The sequence below is a fragment of the Macaca fascicularis genome, chromosome 13, assembly GCF_037993035.2.
Source record: "Macaca fascicularis isolate 582-1 chromosome 13, T2T-MFA8v1.1".
Taxonomy (NCBI): Eukaryota; Metazoa; Chordata; class Mammalia; order Primates; family Cercopithecidae; genus Macaca; species Macaca fascicularis.
In genome coordinates this window covers 18,462,098-18,482,611 of record NC_088387.1, presented here as the reverse complement: position 1 = coordinate 18,482,611, position 20,514 = coordinate 18,462,098, and the positions used below count along the sequence as shown (strand labels likewise).

The following is a 20,514-nucleotide window of genomic DNA, read 5'->3' as shown; positions in this document are numbered from 1 at the left end:
AGAAAAGAAAACCAAGGTAAGAAGCAAATAACAGAAGTACAACTTTTGTTTTTCTAATTGTGGACTGACTCCAAGAGGATTCTGCCCCCCACTCCCCAGGTGGGCGATAGGCATCCTGTTGGCGGCGTGTAAAGGAATGGAAAGCTACAGCCACCTGGGGAGTCCAAGAGGGGCTGCTGCAGGGAGCCCACCTACCCCGCCTTCCCCATGACCACAGCCGCCCACTCCCTCAAAGTGGGACTTCAGGCCAAGCAGGAGAAGATCTCAGGCAAGGAGAAACAGTTCATCCCATCCGAGAGCTCACTGGGAGAATCTTGTAGGCTACACGCTAATGAGATAGGCCTGTCGCCAAAGGTCACCTCCGCACTGCCTTGGCCAGAAATGAGGCCTGAAATCCTGCTATTAGAGTTGCACGCACACAGGAGCCTCCTCTGGGAGTTCCGTTAACCACTGGTCTGGCAGAAGCGATGGCACAGATGGCCTCCCCAGTCTTTCCAGGGCAGAGCGGTGGGGGCGGAAAGGAAAGAAAGTGCTGAGCAGTTCAGGAGAGGGGGTGAGCATGGGGTTGGGGGGCAGCCTGGGGACACTACGACCCCACCCTGGCCTGGTGGGAGCTGGAGGAACAGGGAGAGTAAGTCTAAAGTAGGCTAGACTCAGGAAAGGGAAAGAAAACCCTGCGTGTCTTTTTTTCTTTCCTTCTTTTCCTGCCACACGTAGTCTTGTGCTCTCTCAGGGCTGGTTCTACTAGTGCAGTGATGCTATGCGGGAGGGGCCCAGGGACCTGATAACAGGTCGGCGTGTGTTAAATAGCAACTCAACCAGTGAATGAATGAATTTGCCTCTCCTACCTTTCTGGACAGTTTTGAAGTTTAGGTGAAACCATATGGATAAAAGCTCCTGTGAACTGGGAGATACTTTGCAATCCCAAAGTAGGTAATAATAAAACCAGTAATACTTGTATAAAATCATAATTAACAATAATAATGCTATTGGAAACATCAATCTAATACACTTTTTTTTCTATGAAAGACTCATTGGATTCTTTCCTTGGCATGAAAGCCCTGCTTCCCTCAACACAGGCAGGCTCCCTCTGGCACAGGGTGATTGCATCGTAGACCTGGCCCAGCGTGACAGAGAAGCAGTTCTTAATGGCCATCCATCTTTCAGCAAGAGTGCCTTCCCATTTTCCTTGCTCTGCCCATGAGAATGTTCAGCCGAACTTAGGTGCCAGACATGTTCTACTCTCAATTGTGAAGATTATACACACTCTCACCTTCTGAGATAAATGTTATTAAATTGGATAAACAACATTGTGTCGTTTTGCTTTTCTGTTTTATCTCAAGATCCTGCTGACATGGCTAACAGGGCAACCTGTGAAAAGATTTTTATTCGTGTCTACATCAGTGTGAAAGGCTTCATCCTGGTGTGTACTAATCACTTAGACAGTGGTATGAATAAATGAAGGAATGCGTTGACAAACTAATATGCAAGGTGATTCCGGAAAGGCACACCTCCTGGGATAAATATGGTGACAGTGGTGAGTCTGCTGTAGGTCTACTAAGGTCTTGCTCTTAGCAGAGATCCAAACACCCAATGCTGAAGACAGTTCCTCTTTGCTTTAGAAAGCTTTGTGCACAGGAGATGGCAAACTGCATCTTAAAAACTGAGAGTCCCATAAACGCATGCCAAGGTCCATGGTGCTCCAGGCAGGGTGCTTGGTGCCGGAGAGACAGAGTGAACTGAGCTGGCCATGGCATCTGTCCTGGAGAAGTCACACTCCAATCAGGAAGGCAGGAATGTGGACCAGACCTACAGCCTCCGGGGAAGGGTGTCCATAAGCTGCGAGGTGGTGGACACTGACTCTAATGGCAGAGAAGGTGTGGTAAGAAGGCAAGGACATCTGCAATCCTTCTCTAACTCTTGAGTTACTGTTATCTGCTGCAGGTTAACCACCCCTCTATTAACTTCCTTCTCTCTAAGGAGGATATTAAGAGTAGTTGCCTCAGAAGGTTGAACAAATTTGATAATTTACAGAATGTGTAGTTGTCCCTTGGTATCCATGGGGAATTGGTTCTAAGATCGCTTATGGATATCAAACTCCAAGGATGCTCAAGTTTCTGATACAAAATGGCACAATATTTGCCTGTGACCTACACAGATCCTCTCGTGTACTTTACATCATCTCTAGATTACTTATAATATCTAATACAACGTAAATACTGTGTAAACACTTGTTATGATATTTTTATTTTATTTTTATTGTTTTATTATTATTTTTAAATATTTCAATCCATAGTGGATTGAATCCAGTAATGTGGAACCCGCAGATAAAGCGGCCAAGATACCTCAAGGAGTGGCAGTTCCAGCATTGCCCATCTCCCTGCACCAATCTCTGCCAACCTCGGAACTGTGGTTCAGTGCTAAGCTAGAGAGTAGGTTCACACCATCCATCCCACCACCATGATCCCATTCGGCAGATGCTCACCCAGCATCAACTCTGAACCAAACACCGTTCTGGGCAGGGGCAAAGGTGAGAAGCACAGACCTTGGCCCTGCCCTCCCCTCCTCAGAAGCCCAGCAAAGCCATTCTCCACAGGTGGGACTCCACTGCCCAAGGGAAGCCTGAGGCATGAGGCCTGTGTGTTTCTCAGTGACCAGGTCCATCCTCCCAGTGCCAGGGAAAAGGAGGTGCCCCTCAAACCACAAAGTAATCCTTGGACTTCTCTTTTACCTGAGGTGGTGGCAGCTGGAGAGAGCCCCACTTGCTCATCTCCACCAGCTTCCCAGTCCCTGCAACCAGCAGTGGCCAGCCTCTGGCCACCCCCATGAAAGCACATAAAAGGGTTGGGGGAAGCCGCAACCCCAGAATTGAGGTGAGCTGGAGTTTGAGGACATAGGTTGCTTTTCACTTATCTCTGGCAAGAACCATATTACAGATCATTGGTACAACAACGATTTCATGCTTCTAATTGAATACTGATGAAAAATTGGCAATGGTTTCTCAGTTACTTCTTGGAAATAAATTGTGGGTAAATAACATCTGCTTAAAGCTTGGAAACCCAGTTTCCTTTGGTTTGTGTTTTTAAATCTTTGACGATGCGGTTTGCCTTTTTACTCCAAGAAAAAAAAATACAATTAAGTAGAGGCTGACAACTAGGTGAGATCCACAGCCAAGCTATTCTAAGAGCCTGAAGTCACCCTGGACACCCAGGTTGATGACAAAGGGCAGAAATTCAATATGGAAATAGGATCCACTCCAAACACACCATCTCTGACATTATGATGAAGAGAATATGTATTTCATGACAGGGCAAATGTTGCCATCCTTCTGAGGGAAAATGTAAATGAGGATGCTTTTAGGGATGATTTCTACGTTGTCACTAAACTGAGATGTTTGTGCTTGCTGGTGCCAAGTGAAGATTGCTGTTGCTGTTGTTTTCTCGCAGTGATTAGGGTTCATTCCCTAGCAACAGGCAGCAGCAGAAAGGAAGCTTCGCAGGCAGAGTCACCGAATAAACGCAGTGGGAGCAGTGTCAACAACAAACCAGTGATGAAGGGAGGGGCATGTGGGGCATACCACATCGCCTCTCTGGCTTTCGTCTGCACCTGGGACCAGAGGCAGGTGGGAAGGAGACCTTGACAATGTGGGAAGTCCCTTTGATTTGCTGCAATGGAGGAGTTCACATTTTACTGTGCAGTCTAGCATTGCCCATTCTGGATTGGCTCCATCAGACACGCTTTTGTGCTTTACTGTAATTCTTTCTTTATTTGTCCTCCTCGAAACTGATCCGTAATGCCGATTTGCTGATAACTGTCCCTGGGACTTTGGTGTGCTGGCTCAGAACCCCAGTCTAGTCTTCAAAGGAGCTGACAGAATGGGGTGTCTCAGCATGGAGGACCCAGAAGCAGAGCTCCCTGGTGCTTTGGGGGAGAGTGAAGCCCTTCATTCCATTCCTCCTTGCAGACCAGCTTTCCTGGTATTCTTGCACTGCTTTTTGTAACGTCTCAAATGAAGGCCACAGCTCAGGCAAGTAGAAGAGAGCTCCTAAGAAATGAAGTCTGGTTGCCTTTGAATTTATAAAATAATCAAAATTGCTAGTTCCTGCTAAGAAGACAGGTACAGAACAGGTGACAGGACACAGTTATTACTGTCCCCTGCTTGTTCCCTGGGCTCCTGGCCTTCCACCTTTTCTAGCTGCTGTTAGAACCCTGGTTGGGGACTTCCTCTGGCCTGACTCTCCTGGGCTTGAATGGCAACTTATTGACAGATTTCATGCCACAGGTCTTTCTCAAACAAGATGATTAACAATGGAATAATTGGGCTTGAGAAGAAGGCCTTTTTAAAGCAAACTATGGAAAATAATTGATGAGTAGTACAGTTTTATAAAACTTTTTTTTTTCTATGACCCTTTAAAAACTATGTTGCTAACTGCGCATCACACTGCATTCACATCCTAGGACTAACACCCCTTGACCTCTGCCATATGAATTAAGGTAGAAGAAGGGTCATAAGTAACAAAGTTTTGAAGTTGAGTGAATCTTTTTTTCCTGTAACTTGACTGACCATTTCCCTTTCTGTTTGAGAGATCTGCGCGGTCCTGTGCATGAGGTTCTGTGGTTCACGTGTGTTATCGGCTACAGAGTGCTGATTTCACTTGGGTCTGTTCCGGTTTGTCCTAATTTCTCTTTTAGAGCTTAATTATAATTTCCAACAAATTAGGCAAGACAGAAAGTGACATTTTCATCATAGATGGAGTGAATGGATGACTAAACATTCACCAGACGTCATTCTTGTAACAGTTCAATGGTAGTGATTCATGTCTGCATCTCTTGATAAAATATAAAGCATTAAATCTTGATTGCTAAGCACACTGACAAAATGACTGAACCATGTTCCTGGTTGAAGATACCTGACGGTCGACGTTTATCTGGGATCTTTTGCTGCTGCTTTGGTATGACTTCTATCGAGATAGCTTTCAACGAGGTAGAACGTTTGCTTTCACTCTGGGTTTTCCTTGGTTTCGACAATTTTTAAGTGTTAAGTGAAGGAAATCCCGTCTTGTCAGAATGTTCTTTTCAATACAAATTGCAGTGAAGTAACGGGCTAGAAAGATGTGGATCCTTCTTGATTTCAGGAAGCACACGCCTGTCGGCAACTCTGTCTACCTGGCCTGTGTTCACTGCGGTATTTTTGCCTCTGTCACCATCCTTGGGACTAGGTGCAAAAATAGGCTTACGTTCCACGTGTCACCCACCGCTTCACTTCCTTTTCAATAGATCATGCGTAAGGAGGTGAGAGGACATGGGAAGGATTGCTATGAAGTAAATAGCAGTTAAATCTTTTCAGCCAGGGGTGGTGGCTCACGTCTGTAATCCCAGCACTTTGGGAGGCTGAGGCGGGTGGATCACCTAAGGTCAGGAGTGTGAGACCACCCTAGCCAACGTGGTGAAACTCCGTCTCTACTAAAAAATACAAAAATTAGCCAGGCGTAGTGGTGGATGCCTGTAATCCCTGCTACTCAGGAGGCTGAGACAGGAGAATTGCTTGAACCCGGGAGGCAGAGGTTGCAGTGAGCTGAGATCGTGCTATTGCACTCCAGCCTGGGTGACAGAGTGAGACTCTGTCTCAAAAAAAAAAAAAAAAAAAAAGAGTTAAATCTTTTCAGATTTCTAGGCTGGAAATCAACAGAACAAGATCTGCTAGCAGAAGTTGTTATATCTCAACTAAGTATAGACTGGAGACGAATCTGACAACCTGTGACATCTTTAAATGTCAAACCCACCGCACATCACAGATGACATCGTACCTAATGATCAAACTCCCTTTAAAATATACTTCATGTAAATACATTTTTGCGAAACCACAAGCTGTTTCTCTCAGTTTTGTTTTCAGCTGGCTTTGATAAGGAGATTGGTTGGCAGCCTACAGCTAATTAAGCAGCTTTCAAGCCAACATCAATGAAAGGTTTTAGGTGACTATCAGAATTACACTCCACTCTTCATGGTCCACGGGTATCCACTATGCCTTTTAATTGTGCCAACAGACCCTGTCAGAAGAGAATGATCACACTAATTCGAGTTTACAACCAAAATCATCCTGTTTTCAGTGGTGTAGATCCAGTGTCTGCATCTGTCTTGTCAACTCACAATAGCATTAGAACAGGGGGCTGGATTTATGCTCTAAGAAATGCAATTTGCCTTTCTAAGCTCACTTATATATATTTGTATCTAACATATTATAAATTTCTTAAACTTGTTACACATTTAATTTTATAACTAGAAATCAATTTTATTTATTTATTTATTTAGTGGAAAACAGAAAATGAAGTGCAAGAGACCCTCATTTCTGGGACAAGAATTCTGAGTTTCTTGGCTTCTTTCATTCTTGTCTGACTTCTCCCCCACCCCCACCCACCCACCCAGTTGCAGTTATTTCTAGATTTTGGTAAATTATTCATTGCTTTAAAAAGAGAAAAAGCTCGATTTTCTAACTCTACAGTTGAGCTAGCCCTAACCTCTAAAGCCAGATTGCTTTAACAAAATTGTCATCATTTTATACATGACAGATTGGCTTCAAATAAAATGGTATATGGGAGGAAAACTATATTTTGCTTACACTTAGGAATGCCTGTAAACATAACAGAGTTTTAAAAAAAATCTTGGTGTTTTAACAAATGCATATTGTGAAAAAGAGGAAGAATAAATTAGCTGGTTGCCTGTGAAGTAATTGTGCTAAAAACATTCATTTTTAATATATGAGAGTTCACATTTTGATTCATATACTTGCAAAAGAAAAGTGGGAATTTTTTCCTTAATGCTTTGACTATTTAAGGAAAGCTTTTGTGCTGTGCCACTCTGCTTTTAAGAAATTCCAGAGGTACAGATACAATTGAGGGTGAACTTGAATTTGTTCCGTGGGCACGGCCTTTTCTGTTGTGGTAAAACAAAGTTAAAATGACAACGGTTCTGAAGAAAGTGCTTCAAGACCATGTCCTGTTTCACTCTTTCCAGATGACTAAAATCACCCTCATTTCCCAAGTCTTACATCGGGGGAAGAGGATATGTGGTTTAAAAGAGTGGCAAATACTAGTTAAGGTCAGCCTTTTTCTGAATGTGAACATTCAGTTTTGCTGCATGAAGATAGGGGCAGGTATTGTAGAGTAAAATTCTCATACAAGAAAATGTCTGAAAGTAACAAATTAGGTGATTACCGCAGTCTCCTTATCCACTGTCATCTTTAGTCGTCGTGCTTGTTTTCAAGGCTGTTTTTTGTGTTTGTTTTTAAATGCTGCTGTCTCACATAAGTCAGGCTACTTGCTTTAAAGTACCAGAAGAGTCCTATAATATTGAAAAAATTGAAATCCCAAAAAAAATGAAGTATGAATTCTGAGTCACATGTTTTAGATATGGTGTTAAACAATATAACACATTATCTTGAATGGAAGATGTTACTACCTTGATGTGATCAGTTCAGCTTGACCAGAAGCAATGCCGACCTTTCACTGAGAATCTTTTAAACTGACCCCCAATGTCCCTATTCTTCTCAATGATTTAAAATGTCCTGTGCTAACTCTTCTATCAGTCAATATATATTTTTCAGTGTTCTTACTGAGTTTTGTTATTTGCTTTTAGTTCTTTTCTCTGTTTAATTTGCTGGTGTATGTTTTATGAAGAAATCCACTTTCAGAAGAAATAGTGACTTATTTTCTGTGGGTGTTTCCTTTCTTCACTACTTTAAGAATTTTCAAGTATAAATAAATTGTGAGAATACATATATGTGCAAGGAGCATGGGGAAGAGTTAACTAATTTTTAAATTGAAATGAGGGAAATACTGGGCTGACTCTACTGGTGTTTTTCAGAGTGTTCCTCAATTTAACAAAGCAAAACACTGAGTTGTATTTCTTTCTAACATAGATGTTTAAAAACATCTTCTAAATGTAAGTAACAAGGACTAATGCTTAAAGTATTGTCTGAAAAATCTAGAAATATCTGCATGCTGTTATGAACGATTCTGTCTCTTTATGGAGAGTTGTTTAGGCTTTTTAGAAACTCATTAATTTGATTGTAAGTGCCTCACTGTTATCAGGAAAAGAAGCTTTAGAAAATGGTTTCAGAATGTGTCATTTTCTCCTTGTTTTAATCTGAGACAGTGTGTGGGCATGCTGGTATTTTAAAAGGCTAAAAATGTTGTACATATTGCTGTGTCTTCAAATATGAGGGAAGATTACAAACAGAAGTTTTCTTTAAGCCTCTGTCTGAAATTCTGCTTTTCTTCTCAGTAGTAATTCTTCAATTTTTACGGAGGGATCTTTCATTCTTTTTTTTCATTTTCAATTTGTTGTTGTAATTCAGCAAAACAAATGTTTTAAAAGCCAAGTCAGCTTTCTACCATGTTGATCTTAATATTTAATGCTTTATAAAATAAAACCCTGTGTTTTAATTTTAACTGGTTTCATTATTTTTTTATGAAATGATTTGCGGTATTAGACTGTCATTCGGTTTCAATATTAATATATAACATGAACTACGTGGGTGTCACTTATTTTCAGTAGTAAATAACTGCTTAACCGATTACTTTACTTTAACGTAGTTCTACTGTTCTTCTTGAGCCTCGTGATCTGCATGTTCAAACAATATTTGGTGTGTGTTTTTGCAAAATAGCATTTACATACTGTGTCATTAAAAACAGGTTTCATGGTGTCATGGTGGTCGGAATCAGGGAATGTCGTGTAGTTGGTTTCAAAATCCATCAGTAGGTTAATCATTAATTATTCTTTTTCCAGGAAAAAACTGATGAGGTTGTTTCAGAATTTGAATTTACTAGAATTCCTTTTTTTTTTTTTTTGCATTTAAAAAACAGTTTGCATTTTCACCTTTAAGTGGGTTAATTTGGTAAGAAAAGGTATTTTTTCTGTTTGTATTGTGGCTTGTTCATTTTCTCATAAACTGTATTTGGTAGCTAAAATGTTGAAAGCAGTTTGGGAACAAAATGTCTGCTCAAACCATGACAAAATTGGCCACAATTTGCCGATTGGGCTGATAACAAAAGCCAGCAACACAAAATAGGTAGAAAAACAGTTTGTTCGGTGATGTGAGACCACTGAAGCTCTTTTTTGCATTTTTTTTTTTTCATTCTGATGCTTATGTTGTGATGGAAATACATGAAGTCTCTGCTTACCATAGTTTCTGATTAACTATTTCATCTTTGGATTTCTTTTAAAACTTCAGAAAACAAGCTGCCCACTGGACATCTGAGAAAAATTTGAAATAAGAGCCAGCTCTGCACCTAAACCTTTTGTTTTCTCTAGACCCCACTTGATTGTAAATGTCCCAAAGCTCATATTTTGATCGTTTAAAGCAGCATTTAAATTCCATTTCCCCCACCACCCCAATCTTCAACATTGAATTGTATGCCTGTTACTACACTTTTGCAAGTGTAAAACAAAAATTCAAGTTTGCAGTTTAACAGAAAAGTTCTCTTCCTGGACATATAGTTGACAAAAATATCAACAGCTAAAAGTACATATTGGCTCTCATATCATCTTCACAGACTGTAAGCAACTATTAATGTTTTACATGAGACAATACATTTTTTTTTCAAACGATAGAACGAGATAACAGCCTCCTCTCCCTTGCCTCTGCTGTTGTAACTTCTCATACCTTGTGTTGCCTCTGTGTGTGTGATAGTCTTTTTTTTTTTGGTCTTAAAAATCAGATACTCCAGGACAATAATTAGGATGAGGTTTATGTTTCTACTTATCTAATCTTTGTTTTCACAAATAAATACAAATAACTCAAACTGAAACTTGATGGCTTTGGTGATAATATAATAGCAGCCACGGGGAAATTTTCTTCATTTTAATGTTCTTTCACAACCCACATTCAGTTTCGGTAGGAAAATTATTAACCTTTTCAACAGCATGCTGAAATATGGGTTCACAATAGACTCCTGAGTATGATTTGCAGGTTTTGGTTCTATTTTGAGATTTTGGTGTACAGTTTTTCTCTTTTTTTCTCTTTCTTTCGTTCGTTCATTCTCTCATACCAATTGCTTTCTTTGACACCAATCACAATGACTTAAAATCCTTCACTTGATATCTTTTTAATGTGTGTCCATTATACAGTGTTTGCATTTATTTTTTATTATGAGAAGGGAGAATTCCTATTTCCTTCTCTCCTACTGATTGGTTCTATGGGAGAGGACATATTCTTTATTCTCACTGTTTTTCTCCACTCTAATTCTCATGTGGAGGTTGTGAGTCCTCCAGCCCCATTTAAAAAAAATCCAGTTGAGCCACATTTCCCCGAGGGCACCTGGCTCCATGTCAGGCATCAGATCTGACTCCCGTCTGCCTCCAGTGGCCTCGTGTCTGTGTCCATCACCAAAGCAAGTACCCCGGTATGGGCTTGCTGTCCTGAAGTTCTGCACAGCCTCAGGCTTCCATGGGAGGCCTGGGTGACGGTGTCTTCACAGCTGACTGCTGCTGGGGCTGCAGGTCTGGAAAGGCTATTGGAGGGAGGTGATCATGATCTTGTTACTGTGGCTTCTTCACCTGAAACACACACGAGGGCAGGACCTGGGGCCAGAGAGGCCGGTGAGTAGGAGGATCTCGGATAACAGTTTCTGTTTTAGGCGTCCCCTTCTCCAAGTCTGGCTGGGACGGCCACACCTGCAGGGAGGGCCCTGATTGGGGTCGTGGTCCTGCCCCACATCTGGCAAGCCTGTGCCTCATGTATTCACAGTCATCTTTTTTGTTTGATCCCCATCTATCCTAAGTCCCCACCCCACCTCAGTGCCCTACCCTACCTGTTCCCACCATCCCTGCAAAGTTGAATATGGAAACTGAGAAACACATATTTTATCTGTAACAAATGTGGACATTTCCAGTATTGTAGCCTGTGTTTTTTTTTTCTTCTTCTTCTTCTGCTTCTCATACTTCCTGTATGAGGTTAGTTTTTTTTTTTTTAAATGATAAACAAACTATTTTTTTTTCAACTTTCTTGGGAGGCCTGGGTGTCTAGTGCCTCCTGCCTGCGTTGTTGTGAGCCTTTTGCTGGTGCTGTCTACCTGGGCACAGATGTCGGCATGAGCAGAGCCTGAAAGTGGGAGTGGGGGATGTGGTATTTTGCACCCACCTCTCCTCCCCAGGGTTGCAATGAGGAGGGTTGAACTGGTGAAAACATTTCTGTTCTATTTGAAAGAGACTGCGGTAGAATTCATGGCTAAGTGTTCTGTGCAGGCAAAAGGAGCTGAAGAATGGAAGGCAAGGGGGATAGGGGCAGGGATGGAGCATGGGCAGAAGAGACGTTTGATGTTTAGGGAGAGATCACTGGTGCAAATTGAATATCCCACAGTGTTCAGTCTCACGCTATGTGGATGAGCAACATCTGGAAAAGGAGATTAAGGGATGAAGCATGCCAACATTTCTCCCCAGGTCACCCCAAAAATGTGTTGAAAATTCTGGACGGCTTCTGAGCTGCTTGCTCTTTCCGCCCCTGGTTGAGATCTCAGGAGAGAGCGTCCAGCAAGTAGCTTGGGTACAGTTGATTAAGTGTGAACATCAGTAGCCAGCCGCATGGCCAACCTGCAGTCACCCATGGCCCTGCATACAAGAATGTCACTAGGAGCAGATATGACTTGCCACCGGTGGTTGTGTGTATCTGAATCACCTGGGGGCTGTGAAACACACATCCCTAGGACCCAGCCCCAGGGTTTCCTTCTTAGAATATCTGAGGTGAGGCCGGAGAATTTGCATTTCTAACAACTCTCAGGTAAGGAGATGCTGCCAGTGCTGAGACTCCCATTGAGAACCACAGCCTAGAGCCAGGGTGGTTGAAATACCTGAAAACTATGTCTACTGGAGTCTGCAAGTTGTCTCCACTTTTTTCCTAATGTCCCTTTGTGTGCCCTACCACAAACTTAGAATCCACACCAGCCTCTCAGAAGGCCTTTTGCATTTCTCAGTAACTGCACAGCAAGGTTACTTGTCATCTTGACGTTTTACCATGTTCATCAGACTATAAAGTGGCTAAAATGTTTTTGAGGTTTGGTTCTTTGAAAAATGGGTTTTATTTTACAGATAGTGAAAGGGTGAGTCTGTAGTGTATGGTATGACTAGACTAGAAAACAATCTACCAAGGGCCGACCCTTGGGTTGCTACCCCTTGACAATTTCCACCTTTACTATAAACTAAGGGAGCTGTCATAGGTTCTTCCCTATACAGAGCACTCTTGACAGAAGTGACACCATCTTAGAAAAAGACTCCATCTTACGTGTCAAAAGGCATCATGCCAACAGGGAACAGATGACCACCTAATCAATAAAGACCACACCCAACCAGATAGGGACATCACCAGCTCTTTTCTACTATCAGTCCTTGCCAGAGGTCTTGGGGCTATAAGAAGAGCAGGATTTCACCAGCTTGAGATGGTCATGTTAACAGAGTCTTGCTCTGTTCTTGTCGTGATCAGCACCCGGCATCTGTTGCCAAAGACTCTGCCCACATCAAAGACTCTTGATGTCTGTCCGGAACAGGCCAGGACACTCTCATCCACGTTGCTCTTGTTGGATTGGCTCATTAACCCTTTCTTCTATCCCCTTCTGACTCTTTTTTTTTTTCCAAAGCCACATTTATGTTCTTTTATCCCCTTTCTCTCGATGTTAAATGTTACTGTTTCATGTGGAATGTTTAATATAGCATTTATATATTGATTAAATTAAGGACACTGCTGTGTATGGTTTGCAATATTGACTGACTTGCCGAGTGGCTTGAGCCTGAGTACTCACAGCTCTGACTACCAACTGAACAGGACATACTCAGGAGAATCACTTCCTTGGGAACTCCATGTAACTTGTGGCTTTTGTGATTGAAATAGCATCAGTAAAAGTCTGACCCTGTGGAAAGACACAAATGTGCATGGACCTGGCTATGTCTGACTTTGTGCTGCTCAGGACACTCTGCTCCCAAAAGTGAGCGAGCCTGGAAGACCTCGGGGGTCAGATGTTTGAAGGGGCTGCTGAGTGTCCTGGCAAGCAGCAGAGCCTCACCATCAGTTCGCTGCATGGAAGGCTGTGTCCCTCTCTTTCCCTGCTAGTTTTTGAATTCCCTTGAGCTCCGATCTTTCCTAGGTGAGAGAGATGATCCCAATAGCACCAACCTGAGAGGGCTGGGGAGATGTTTGAAGGAAAGCTCAGCTGGGGAGCTGTAGCTGGCCTATGGTACGTGTTCGGGTGTGTGTCCTGGGACTGACACACTCTGCTGACAGGGGTATTGAAAGTCCCCACTCAAAGACACAGAATCTTCCTGACCAAGTGTAGGTCGGTAACGATGCGTGGAGCACTTTGCAGAAACTGCTTCTCAGGGGAGGTCCCCTTGAAAAGGTGCTAAGTCTGCTCAGAGATACGTGGCTGGAGCTCTAGACGCGGGAGCCTCTGTCAGAGACAAGGGCCGGGGGACTCAAGTACTGCTGCCTGGCTCCCCTGCCCTGACAGCTCTAGCAGCACACGAGTCTGATTATACAAAGAACCCATCTCATATCTCCCTAAAATTAGTCTATGATAAGCAATATACATTTCCTGAATGTGCGGTCTAGGTTTAATATTCTGAAAAATAAAAACAGTGGACTCCTGAGAACCGAACAGTTTGGCAGTTACTGAGCAGGCTCCATCCTCCTTGGCAATTCTTTTGAAATCTCAAAAAGTTGGCTTCCTATAGTGTTAGAATCTGATGTGAGTCAAGATGGACAGGGTGTGAATTCCTCACTCGTCCCTTTTCTATGCACTGAGGAAGACCTCGGTGCTGCCAATGGGGCAGAGCGAGCTCCAGTGTTTTTGCATGTGGCTGACTGGAAGCTCTGGCTTGGGCTCTCAGCAGTGAGGTATTGGCAGTTCCTTGGATGTCACAGCGAATCGAAGCTTGTGGTCTTCACTTCCTCCTGCCTTGAGACTTACTGCGCAGAAAGTAGAGGCTTGGATGGTTCAACTTCAAGGGCAAAACAGCCTGCCTCGGGGGTGGGATTGGGGGTGGGCATCTGTGCCACTGCTTCTCTCCCCTTGTCAGTTTACCATGCCAGCAGCCTTCTGTCTGATTGTCATCAGGAACAGAAAGAGCATGATTTGGGAGCTAGCTGGGGAACTTCGTGAAGGTTGCCTGAGCTGCATTTTGGGCCCCCAGTTAGGGCTTCTATTCAGGGTGATGTGTGTGACCCTGAGGCCACCTCTCAGATCTGGGGGGAAGTGAGGTTGTGTACCCACAGTGGGGAGGCCTACCTGGGGGCTCCTCAATATTAGACACCTGCAGGAACAGCAGGTCAGCCAAGCCAAGAGTAAGAGTGGCCTTGTCTGTGACTAGAAGCTTCTTCAGGGCTGCCTCAACACTGGGGTGGCACTGGTGGTCTCCACCCACTCCCAGTGTACACTGGCATCTAGGAAGCCAGGTGTGATCGGCTCTGAATTAGGGGCAAAACTTTTAGTTCTCAGATGAAATGTCGTGGGTTTCTTCAGTGATAACTAGACAGCCAGGCCAACGTAGAGCTGATTCATCCTCGCAAAACCTCCCAGACAAGCCAGCTCAGGCCTTGCAGTGGAGAGCTGGAATTCAGAGTCTTCTCAGCTTTGGCCAGAAGCCAAAGGTAGGAGAGGTAGGAGAGACCCAGTTCCCGGTCCCAGCTGTGTCTTATCCAGAGTGACCTTGGGAAGGTTGCCAACTTCCTTTTTCGGTGAGCTTTGCTTTCTTTACCTGCAAAGTGAAGGGTTGGTTTGATGATCCTTAAGGGTGGCCACCTCTTACTCTGTGACTTTGGCCCAAGGTCCACATGGTTGGGTGTTCCATACTGTGGCCCTCCTGGGCTATTGCATTTTGGTTTTTCATCGCACTCAGAAGTGGGGGTAACTGGTGAGGGGCACGGGTTGGTAAACCACCTCTCTATTTCAGTGATGAAACTAAAGAAACCAGGTTTCCCCTTCCACCCCTACCGGCCACTGATGCATTACTTAGTTCCTGTTTCTCTTTGCCCACCCAGGAAGGCATTGTGTATGAAATCCTGGGCCCAGATGCTGGACTTTAAGCCACATTAGAAAATGCTAGCTCATAGGACTCAAAAAGGGAAGCTGGCTTTCCCAACAGATTCATCTGGGCAGTGCTCCTCCCTGAATGTGTAGGGATCACGGGGCCAGGTTCGTCAAGACTCAGGAAGCTCGATTTTTCACTGTCACTAGCCAATAAGGCCTTTAAGGAAAAAACAAATAAGACTGTAGGGGTTTGTATGGATCCGTTAACTCACTTGTACAAGACATTGGGAAAGATACCGCGGTGGAGGGAGGAACAATACAGTTTCAAAAGATAGATAGAGACTGTCACAATTGCCACATGTCCTGGCAGCCAGGGCTACCAGCTCAGGAGAAGCTTTATTCCCTGGCCTGCAGTGCTACAAGATACCCTAGGAGGAGGAGAGCTCTGCCAGGCCCTGCGGGCTGGGCAACCCGACTTCGGCCACGTTTCCTAACACCACTCAGCAGAACCATGCCAGCAAAGACCAGTGTACAAAAAAAAATACGGTGTGCCAAAAAAAAAAAATAAATAAAAGTTATGCCCATATATGTTCAGGAAGTGCACAATAATTTAAACAGCTTTCTTATTTCTTAACTTCTCTGTGTCTTTTGTGTGCTACTGTATCTTGTGAATGAGTCTCAAGAGGAAGGATGAAGCTTTTCCAAAGCCACATCCCCTCATCTCATTTTACAGAAAAATTTGTGCCTAATATGAACCAAAGGAAATGGGGAGCGGCAGGGCCAGTGGGTTTTCATGGTGAACTGAGGGTTGCGCCTTGGACAGGTTGTATGTGGAAGGGACGGCAGGGTTCCCAAGGAAGCTTTGCACGGTCCTGGGTAGAGCTATCCCTTCTTCATCCATGGTGAATATGGCTGGAAATAGCGGGTAGTCTTGGATTTGACCTCCCTCCCATGAAAGTGCTGTCTCTGGTTCGCTCCTGGAAAAACCGCTCTCTCCCCAAAGTGTGTCTGAGCAGCAGATTTAAGCATGAAGTTGGTTTTGTGGGGCCACAGTATGGACTTTGGGAAGATGGTGCCATCTGTATTTCTGATTCTGCCGTCCCTCTGTCTGTCTTTGGAAGTATCCTTTCACATGTTTGGAAGACTGAGAATGATTTTCTGCAAACAGTGAGCCAGACCACACTGGTCTCAAGCAGCAGAGCAGTTATTAACAGAATCACAGTCTTTCTGGAGCTGCTGTCAGTCCTGTGCTGTCCTCAGGGACGTTGCTTGGTCGGGGCCCCCTTCTTATCTACCCTTCCCTCTACCTCACCGAGGCTGCTTGGCCCAGGTTTATCGTGATTATTCGATGTACCTGGGAGGCCATGTCTCCCGGGGAGGCTCAGGACCTCATTGGGTTGGAATTCCATGGGGATCTCTCATTGGGTCTCTTTGGGCCCTTGGAGAGGGGAGTGCAGGGCACCACCTGGGCAAACACCTGTGCCATCCTGTAAGTCCTTGTGTGACTCTTCATCCAAGTCAATGGGGGCATGTAGGGGAAGAGCCTCAGGGCCCACCAGGAGTCAGACTCTGACCAGGAAGTCAGAACTGAGTCAACTTTTCAATAAACACACAGGTTGGCCCCAAACAAAGCAGCAGGGTTTTGGGAACATCTGCCTTTTTAGTCTCTTCTGAATTCTGTTTATGTGGACACCCCATGCCCTGCACCACTGTTGCCGCCAGCAATGTTTGTTGCTTGTCAATATTTGAATAGATGCTGATAAATTTGATTCTCTGGCTTATTGTGGCATTCATGATATGTCTTTCCCTTTTCAGTCTCCATGTTCTAGAGCAACTGTCAGTGTGGTTGGCAGTGACCTGTGTTTTTCATGCATGTTTTTGTTTCAGAATAACTGGGAGATGAAACAGGAAGCTCTATGACACACTTGATCGAATATGACAGACACCGAAAATCAGGACTCAGCCCCCTCCAGCACCTCTACCTGTTGCCCGCCGATCACAGACGGGATGCAGCTGAAAGATTCCCTGGGGCCTGGTTCTGACCGCCCGCTGTGGACTCTGAGGCCTCTGCATTTGCGGGTGGTCTGCCTGTGATATTTTGGTCATGGTCTGGTCTGGTCGGTTTCCCATTTGTCTGGCCAGTCTCTATGTGTCTTAATCCCTTGTCCTTCATTAAAAGCAAAACTAAAGAAAACAGAATTGTTTGCTTATTAGCTATCTTTAAGCACTGATTGAAAGGTGTTTGAGGGAACCCTGGCATTACCACACAGTTCGTCTGACATCTTTAAATGTGTGTTGGGCTTGACTCTCTCATAACTCAGCCACGCTTGCCTTGCTGCTTCTTGTATCTCTCCCAGATTGCTGTAGAGTCAGTGTGGGCAGACTGACATTTGAGAGAAACGTTGAGCTTCATCTGGAAACCTCTTTTCACACCCACCCTGATCGTGGCCTATAAACTGTGACCCCAAGATCTCCATTCACCTCGGGCTTTCCACTAGAGACATCTACCATCTCTGCTGCCTCCCTCCCCTCACACATCCGTTACTGCTTCACTTATTCATCCCATAAGGATTTCTTGCGGGCCTGCTGTGTGCTGGGTTCTGGAGACAAAACAGTGGGTGGGATTAACTCAGCCCCGGTCCCCACCCAGCACCTCTAGCCAAGTCTGAGTGGGCTCTGCTGAAGAAGTGTTGGGCACACTGCACAGTTCATCATGGTAAACGGCTCCGTCCCATTTCACTTAGATGCCCCGATTTCCTAAATGCTCTCTTGAACTCTGACACTCTGAGACTGGCACCTGAACAGTCTATACAACGGTGAAATAGCGAAGCCTTCCTTCTGTGTAATCCCACTCTCTTCCCCAACCTCAAGCAGGACAATTTGACCCCCTCCTGAGGGCATGACCAGAGAGGCCATTAGTAGGAGCCTTCCAGAACTTTCTGGCAATCTTCACTTTTAAGCTTAGCAAACATCCAAGAATAATTTTAAATGACCATGTTTACTGTTTTGTACTTGTTGGAATTAGTTTACCAATAGGCCATGATGATGATCACAAAAGCCACTACGTGCATGCAGTGTTCATTGCAATGCATATCGAGGTCTCAGCCCAAATGCCCCCTTCTCAGGGAGAATTCCCTGAGCACCATGTCCTGAGAGAACCCTCCTTCCTCCCCACCGTTTCTATCTTGTGATTTTATTTTATTTTTTTCATAGACTTACCATTATCAGCACTTATTCTGAATGTTCAATTATCTGTCTGTCTCTCACTCCACTCCCAAAATTCTGCTCTAGAAAGGCAGATTGTGGTCTCTCTTATTTCCCGGTCTGTCCCCGGTGTTTGAGATCTGAGCCTCATCAACAACTATGGGCTGACTGGGTTCATCCTCTCATTACTTCTCAGGCACACTGAGATGCTGAGCAGCCCAGTGCTCTGACCATGTTTGGCGGATAAGGAAACTGATCTGAGTCTGGTGAATGGCCTCACTGGGGTGAGGACCCAGGCTTTCCTCTGGGACATCACCCAGCAGAAAAGGGTGATCGTGAACGCTCTACTGTCTGGATAGTCAGGTTCTCATCAGAAACCAAACTTTGCCTTGCTGATAAACTTCCTAAAGTTCGCATTATTTGCCCCCATCCTGGAAGATAAGGACCACTGTGTTGTGGAGGGAATTAGCCTCAGCTGGGTGTTTCTGGATGCTACTTTTCCCAGAAGAACACTAAGAAGAGCAGATGAGATGAATACAAAGATTCCACCTTGCCCTGAGATTCTGCTGGTTCTACCTGGCTAGGTTCTAGCAGAAGAGAAGGAAGTGTACAAGGGTAACATGTGCAAGGGCAGTGTACAGGGGTAACATGGACATCAAGGACAGTCCTCCTGAGGATGTGGGGAGCCAGGCCCAACTGTGGGTTGGCAGAGTTGCTGACACACACCTAACTCTGGTCCCTCTGGATACACCCTTGCCCAGGTGCAAGGGGCTCCACTGGGAAGAACATCTCCACCCAAGTGATCACTCTTCCTCTGTGTTCTTGAGTGGGATGAAACCACATTCTCTACCCATTTCCCAGTCTCACCCCCAGGATTATTTATGACCTCAAAAAGATGGATGTCATAGGCGCAGGGAGGACCAGACATAACCCATATGGTGCCTGCGGGATAGTTAGTTCACAAGGATATTAGGAGAAAGAGCAAAAGAGAAGTGACCACACAATTCTAGATGGTTAAGGCAATGGTTCTGACCCTGGCCAGACATTAGAATTACCCAGGGGCTATGAAAAATCCAGACACCCAGGATCCGCTTGGACCAATCACATCAGAATCTGGGGAGTGAGAGGGTGTAGACATCAGTATTTTTTACAACTCTGCAGGTCATTTCAATGCATAGCCAAGACTGAGAAACACTGGTCTTTCAATGTACCATCCACAATGGTAGCTGTTAGCCACAGATATCTATGGAACATATAAAATGTGGCTTGTACAACCAAGGGACTGAATTTTAAAATTCCTTTTTATTTTAAATTTAAATATCCACATGTGACTTGTGGCTGCCATATTGGACTATGCAGATACAGAGCATGTCTATGAGCACAGGAAGTTCTACTGGCTAGTGTGGTCCAGGGGAACCTGGAGTCCTATAACTGCCAAGTGAAATCCTGCTAAGCCTGAAGGGACTTTTAAGGTAATTCTGTCTGTTAACTTCACTAACAAGCCCTCCTGTCTTGGATTTGCTATATATTTTTCATCTATGTTTCAAGCCAGGGCTTGTGCAGCAGCAAGGGCGACAAACTTTCAAAGCACTGCACTGTAGGACTGAAAAGCATTGAAAATACAGTTATGCACTCAATGATGTTTCTGCATATACAATAGCGGTCCCATAAGATTATAATGGAGCTGAAAAATTCCTATCGCCTAGTAATGTTGCAACTGTCATAATGTTGTAGCACAATGCATTATCTTTTCTATGCGAAGACACGTTTAGATGCACATATTCTTACCATGTGTTACAACTGCCTACAGTATTTAGTGCACTGAAATGCTGTATAAGTTTGTAGCCTAGGAGTAATAGGCCATACCATATAGCCTAGGCATGTAGTGCGCGCTATGCCATCTAGGATTGTGTAAGTATACTCTGTGATATTGTGCGCACTATGCCATCTAGGATTGTGTAAGTATACTCTGTGATATTCGCATTACAATGAAATTGCCTAATGATGCATTTCTCAGACTGTATCCTTCTCATTAGCAATGCATGATTGTATCTGTAAAAATCTAAGGCCCAGACCTAAGTACTTTGGTGTTCATTCTGTTGGTTTACTCAGTTTGTATCTATGAAGACCCAGTTCTAGAAAGGAGCTTTCTAAATTATTGTTTAGTTCGTGTAATCCAAGAATTTACGAGACTTTTGGAAAAGCAGAGTGCTGGAAGTGCCACCTTTCGGAGGTCACGGATTTAGTCAGGTGGCCCAGCAAACTCGACTCATTGGGGTTAGAGATGGAGAATTAGAAC

At 44.2% G+C, this 20,514-nt stretch overlaps 1 long non-coding RNA gene across 1 annotated transcript in view; it reads left to right on the top strand.

Annotated features, from left to right (window-relative positions):
• LOC102138395 (uncharacterized) overlaps positions 1-17,205 on the top strand; it is a 65,034-nt gene extending 47,829 nt beyond the window's left edge. Inside the window, exon 2 of the long non-coding RNA XR_283124.5 lies at positions 16,899-17,205. This is a non-coding gene — a long non-coding RNA (uncharacterized lncRNA). The remainder of the gene's footprint in view (positions 1-16,898) is intronic.
• Positions 17,206-20,514: the final 3,309 nt, after the last annotated feature.